The 7,168-nt window shown below is 43.1% G+C and overlaps 1 pseudogene; it reads right to left on the reverse strand.

Annotated features, from left to right (window-relative positions):
* Positions 1-1,513: 1,513 nt before the first annotated feature.
* LOC136462580 (nuclear intron maturase 2, mitochondrial-like) lies at positions 1,514-2,559 on the reverse strand (annotated as a pseudogene).
* Positions 2,560-7,168: the final 4,609 nt, after the last annotated feature.

Consider the following 7,168-nt stretch of genomic DNA (forward strand, 5'->3'; position numbering starts at 1 on the left):
GAAAGACTGCTCAAATAGTAAAATCTGCAGTTACAACCAGCACGTAGCAGAGGAAATTCTTCTCAGTCTTAGTCTCTTAGATACCATCAGCAAGCCATTATGTGCATGATAGGTAATTTATGAAAATGAATTCTAAAAATATAATATAATCTGCATTAATCATGACCTCACGCAGCTGATATTATGCACTTCACAGCTATTCTGCAAATATTACAAAAAATATATTACCTGTACCTAAAAAAAAGACTCGGGAGAGACGTCCCCCTGATTTTCGTCTTAAGAAGATGGTGCCGTGTCTCGAACCCCGACCAGTTGCACCGTGAGAGTGTTGGCATATAGAGTTTGTTTTAATAAAACATGCTCACCATTTTTTTTTTGATAAACCATGTTCAGCAAATTGAAATATGCTTCCTCCATTTCAAATTATAAGGCGTTTTGTTTTTTCTAGATACATTATTTTGCTATATATGTAGACATAGTATATCTAAGTGTATAGCAAAAACCACATATCTAGATAAGTCAAAACGTCTTATAATTTGGAACGGAGAGAGTAGCTTGTAACAAGTAACCTTGGAACAGTGTTATTTACTGAATTATCAGTGAACAGGAGACGAGAGCAAACAAAATTATAGTAAAATTACAAACAGCTTACTGTTGACTAAAGCATTTCAGCTGGACTGAAACAACTCACAAAAATTGAATAAGTGAACAACCAAACACAATCCAACTAGATACAATATAAGCAATTAGGGTTCTGAACACACCTTAAGGCTCATAATGAACTTGCAGAAGCAGGATGTGGATAGAATGTGTTTCTATGTATTTTTCAAATGCATAAATAGGCTTCATAAAATCTCACTAAACATCAGGCTTGATATATGAGGAGCTAGCCCTGCATGTGGCACACAATTTAAAACCAAGATGAGATCTCCACTAGTTCCCTGAAATGCCATGCTGTGTCAAAGTTCATGTTTGAGCACCACTGACAGTATTCACCATCGCCTTCAGCATTAAGGAACAAACTTGACCGATGCAGCGGCACAATTGCTATCTCACTAAAACATTCAGCATTAAGGAACAAACTTGACCGAGCAGGAAACAGGCAAACAGCCATCTGCTTAGGCCACCACGAAGCAATCAACAAAGATGTAAAGTCTCACTAAAACATTCAGGATTGATATATGAGGAGCTAACCCTGCAGGTGGCACACAATTTGACACCAACATAAGATCTCCCACTAGTTCCCTGAAATGCCATGCTGTGTCAAACCTCTTGTTTAAGCACCACAGTCCACAGACAGTATTCACCATGGCCCTCAACATTAAGGAACAGACTTCAACGAAGCAGTGGCACAATTATCATCTCATTGACACAGCAAGTAGTCCTCTGCTTAGGCCACCACAAAGTAGTCAGCAAAGAACTAGCAGTTGGTTTCGTGTTTTCACAGTCACCAACCAACCATCCAGTCAATGAGTCAAATGCCCCTTGGGAACACTACAGAGTTCGTCAATAATCATGGCATTTCAGCAAACTTTGGGAAACCATGTTTGCCCTTATTTCCAAGCTCTTTTTCATCCAATTCATCAGTATCTGAACTCAGATGCTGTGTGGATCTTTGGGCTACAAGAAATATGCCATTTGGCCCCTGTTCGGCTTACCCTATATCCGGCTTGTTCGGCTTCTTTTTTCAGCCGGAACAGTGTTTTTCTCTCACAACATTTCAGCCAGAACAGTGTTTTTCAGCCAAGTTTCAGCCAACCGAATGGGGATTTTTCTTGTAGCCCTATACAAGCATCGAAATATAGTCCCGTGGTGTTACAAGCCCCTCCTCTCTGAAGCAGTTTAGCTGCTCTTCCACTGTCTGTTGATCTGTGAGCTTTATATACTCCAGCAAAATCTTGTCATGGTCCAGCCGCAATCAACTTGGTAGACGGTAACGGCTTGTAATCAGGATCAGGAAATTGTGATACTCTGGCGAGTGGCGACTGCCCTTTCTTATATCCTTCAATGGTTGACTTAGGTTCTTTGACGCAATCTTACAGACCTTTGCCCTTGACCGCAGCTTGTACTTGGCAGCATATAAGCCCGTGTTTAGTTGGTTGAAAAGTTGTAATTTGGCTACGGTAGCATTTTCGTTTTTATTTGGCAATTAGTGTTCAATCATGGACTAATTAGGCTCAAAACGTTCGTCTCGTGATTTCCAACCAAACTGTGTAATTAGTTTTTTTTCGTCTATATTTAATGCTCCATGCACGTATCGTAAGATTCGATGTGATGGGTACTATAGCATTTTTTTTTGAACCTTTTTTTAAACTAAACACGGGCTAACTTTGCCAACGACCCCATTATATAACGTAAGAGCAGAAGTTGACCACTTTCTTGCGGTTATCAGCGTAGCGACACCGCTCTGCCATCGTCAGTAAAAACTCATTATTCACCTGACATTTTGTGTGTAAGCTTGTGTGGCGTGGAACATACAGAAGCATATGGTTGTGGATCTGGTTCACGGTCTCCTTTCAAAAACTCGAGCTTCCAAAACTGCTTGATACACTGCTTCATTTGTACAGTTTCTTAGATAAGCACTTTTTTACCGCTCTGCCAAACACGGTCTCAGTCTTTGGATTCTTCTAAAACGTTTCTCTGGTGATTCTCCATCACGTTCTCTAAAAACGTTTGGAAGGAATTCTATAGATCCGTGGAAGAGAAATGAGAAGGAAATGAACTGAAATTCGGGTGAAACATCTTTTTGGACGATTCTCGCTTATGTTGTGAGAATTGTTTTGGGTGATTCTGGACGAAATGTTTCACATTTTAGCACGTTTGACAGGGATTCATGTGAGAATCCGAAATGTTTCTTCAATCTCTTAAAGAGAAATGAGAAGGAAATGAATCAAAACAAGTGAATCATCCTTTTGGTTGATTCTCCCTTATACAATGTTAAAAATAAGAACCGTTCTAGGCAAAATGTTTCACATCTTATTAGCATGTTTGGCAAGGATTCAAAAAATTCACATGAGAATCCGAAATGTTTCTTACATCTAAATGCACCCTATGTCGATCTTTGAGCATGTCGATTCTAAGCGACATGTTGAGTTTCTATGGCCTTTTTCTATCCCATGTACCAGACTGACCAGAACTGATGCTGGCCCATTAACGCATTACATGAGAATACATTTAGTTTATTATGGAGTTACCTAAACCACTCGTGGATCGGAGATCTATATAACCTACTCGCTATGTCCTAAAAAAAAAAGTCATTCTGGCTTCTCAAAAGTTCAAAAACTTTTAACTTTGATCAAATATGTTTAACAAAATATTAATATTTATAGTATATAATTAGTATCATTAGGTAGATCATTAAATATACTTTCATAATAATAAACTTATTTAGAGATATAAATGTTGCATATATTTTCTACAAATTTAGTTAAAGTTGAAAAAATTTGACCAGCAGGATTTCCATAGGGACTCTTTCTTAGGGACAGGGGAGTATATAAATGGAAGCCACTAGCAAAAAAAAAAAAAAAAAAAAAAGCAACCATAGTTGCTATAAAGCTCACACCACATTGAGGGCCTGTTTGATAGGGTTTTGGCTCCTCTGAAAATGGCTCTGGCTTTGGCTCCTCTGAAGGAGCAGCTCATCTGGAGGAGCTAAAGCCGTTCTGGAAAACGTTTGGCAAAACGGCTTCTTCGCACTAGACGACGTGAACCCACAACAAGGAGCCGCGCGAAACTCGTTTTTGAGGCTTCTCCTGCGCAGGCAAAAAATGGCTCTGGCTCTTGACCGGCTCTCCATGCGGAGCCCTTTCCGAAAAAGACGTTTGGCACAGCTCCTGCAGGAGCTGGAGCTGAAGCCCTTGCCAAAAAGGCTCTGAGCCACATCAGCTTAAAATTAGAGCTGTCAGATTTCCTGCACTTCCTTTATGCTCAGCTTAATCTGACCTTTCATTGTCCCCGCACGAGTGCCTCTCGAGGCAGCCGAACAGACCATAGACCAAGCGGCAGATGAGAGTCCATTTGGAGGCAGGTAATTAAACAGACCAACAGACCAACAGACCAAACGTTGCCTGCTTCGTCTTCTGCAAACTGGATACAAAACTGAATAGGAGCCGCTCTATCTTCCATAGGACCAGGCCCAGCTATATTGTGCCAGAAACCTCGCCGCTTCCGCAGCTGCGCCTCACCTTGCTCTGCGTCAACCCCTTCCAGCCTTCCTACACTTGGCAGCCGCGGGCTCTTAGGCGGTCTTCCTCGACGTGCAAGTCCAGTTCTTGCTCACCATGTATGAATCGGCGACGCTGAGCTCCCATGCGGCAGAGGCGTTAGTGCAGCACTGCTGAGCGCGCGGTGCTCTCACGTAACAGTTGCGGATAAGTATTTTGTATTTGCACTTTGCAGAAGTCTAATGGCCGGGCCAGCCTGTTACACGGGATGCTGATGGTGCGACACTGTTGCCCATCGGATCGAGGGGCGGAGGGAGTTACCTCACGCAGCATGCCCTAGATGATCCAATCTGTAAAGGCATGCGAGACTTGCAGAACCCAACTTCTAGATCACCGGGCTCTGGGAAGCAAGCGAGTTTTACAAAAAAAAAAAAAAAAAAAGTTACCCAGATAAAACTAGATTACACAAAATCACAGTCAAAGCGCTCTATATATTGATTACGTTTGCTTTCAAAAATACTAATATTTAAGACATCACAAAGATAGGCTACAAAAATACACTTGATAATACTTTTTTATAGAGTGGTAAAGTCTTCCTTTTACTAAATAATAATTGGGCTCAGATAAACCAAGAACATAACCACAAAAAATGGCAACCTATGTTAAATATTTAAGAATTGCATTATCTACAATTACAGCATATACAACAGGAAAATGTTACTTACTGAATTGTTGTTCATCGAATACCAACTATCCAATAGAGATAAATGGGAACACACACGGACTAAGCGTAACTTAGCAGGTTGGATTCCTTGTGGTGAAACCTGTCTACTCGGGTTTAAGTCCCCCACTTGACATGGGTGCTCATATTTTCCTAGATTTATTCAACGATTTAATAGCGCTATTCTTTCAGTGGTAGACGATGTGCCCGTCGGCAGCGAGACACCTACGGTGACTTCGTCAATCTCGAGACTTGCCGGTCTAACTCAGTTCTTCGGAGGTGCTCATAGGGGTAGGGTGTGCATGCGTGCGTTCATAGGGTTGAGTGTGCGCTTGTGTTTGTGAGCTTCTGTGCCTGTAACTGGGTCTCGCAAAAAAAAAAGAAATTGCAAGAGTTTGACGCCAGATTTATTGAACAACACAATGGACTGAGCATGTAACCGATAGCTAGATGGCTAACATACCATATAGATGAGTTATGTGCGTGATTGGAGGCGAGATCTCGCGAGGGTGGAGTAGAGATTTGTGTTAGATTCGGTTTAGGGTATGTTGTGTGCGTCTAAGCTCGATTCCGTATCTCATGGTGGGTCCGCCTGTCATGGATGGAAATGGAGATGCTAGCGGCCGGACATCCGGACGGACGCCCGCACATGCTAGCCCGTTTCCCTACACCATGTTTCCCGCACTCGCTCATTACGCATGACCATGTGGGGCTTACGGGCCAGAATGTCTCCCGCGCTGCCTGATCGCAGGTGAGGACTGTCTGTCTGCTCGGTGGCGCCACTTGACTCTCCGAACAACATGAACACGTGCAACATGAAACACTTAAATGTAACATATGTCTGAAACAGATAAAACATCTGGAACATACACTTGCAACATATGTGTGAAAACATATGCAACATCCAGATATAACACTTGCAACTTGCAACATGAAAACACTTGCTGCAACAGAAGACTGAAATAGATGAAACATTTTAGAACATACTGTTGCAACATATGTGTGAAAACATACGCAACATCCAGATCAAAACAATTGCAACATATGTCTAGAAACAGATGAAATATTTTGAACAAACGCTTGCAACATGCCTCTGAAACACTTGCAACATATGCAACGTCCCTCGATCAACTTTTGCAACATCCATATGAAACAATTGCAACATACATCTGAAACGCCTGAAACACTTCAAACATACATATGCAACATAGGGGAACGAAAGGATGGGCCGGTCAATTATTCCAGTCGTCGGGGTCAGAGACGGCGGCAAGTGGCTGCGTGCGAGCACCATTGCCACTAGGGGCGAGGAGCGCCATGGCTGCCGAGTGGGGGAGCTCGATCACCGAGGTGAGAGAGGGTGCCGCCGAGGGTAGGGAGGGCACCGCGCCTGGGTGGGAGAGAGCCGCCTACTCCCCCGTAACACCGCTGTCGATGCGGGACCCACAGGATACCCCGCAAGGGAGAGAGAATATCTAGTCCAACTAGGATTCTCCCCATGTAATCTTAGTAGTATAGCTATTAAGTAATCCTACTAGGAAATCTCATTGTAAACGACTAGGACTCTGGCCTCCTGACTATATAAAGGAGGGCAGGACTCCTGGGATAAGGGACACACGACCATTGTACAACACAACACTTGACAATCAATCCAACGCAAAGGCTAACGCCGACTGGACATAAGGTTATTACTCGATCTACGATCGAGGGCCTGAACCAGGATAAATTGACTGTGTCTTGCGTTAACCATCGAGTTCGGCATACGCCGAAGCCCGAACATACTGCCCCGGGTACCCCCGTGGCAGGCTATCGGTGGTAAAACATCGACAGCTGGCGCGCCAGGTAGGGGATTTCGGTGACTTTGCATCCGAGAACTCGATGGACCTCGACAACATAATCTTCCCGACGGGATCAACTTTCATCTTCGGCTCGTGGATCTGCGAGGCGGACAACAACGGCAAGCTTCAGGGCCATCTCCTCAAAGATCCAGATCATCATAAAGAATTTCATATTTCACCAACTACAACGGATCAGCTCACCAGAAGATTCGCACAGCTCACAGTATCCGATTCAAATCAGATCTCACGGCCACTCATATCTGATTCGAATTCAAACATCAAGGCGAAGTTTTATCCGAGTGCTTTCAAAAAACCGAGTTCTTTTTTGGCAAGATTCCAGAGCACAACCCAAAACAACTCGGATTACCCTCAGAGTTCTTCCAAGAAGTCGAGTTCTTTTACATTTGGGTTCGACAACATGGCAAAATCCTATCAGGGACAGTTCGAAA

The sequence above is a fragment of the Miscanthus floridulus genome, chromosome 1, assembly GCF_019320115.1.
Source record: "Miscanthus floridulus cultivar M001 chromosome 1, ASM1932011v1, whole genome shotgun sequence".
Taxonomy (NCBI): domain Eukaryota; kingdom Viridiplantae; phylum Streptophyta; class Magnoliopsida; order Poales; family Poaceae; genus Miscanthus; species Miscanthus floridulus.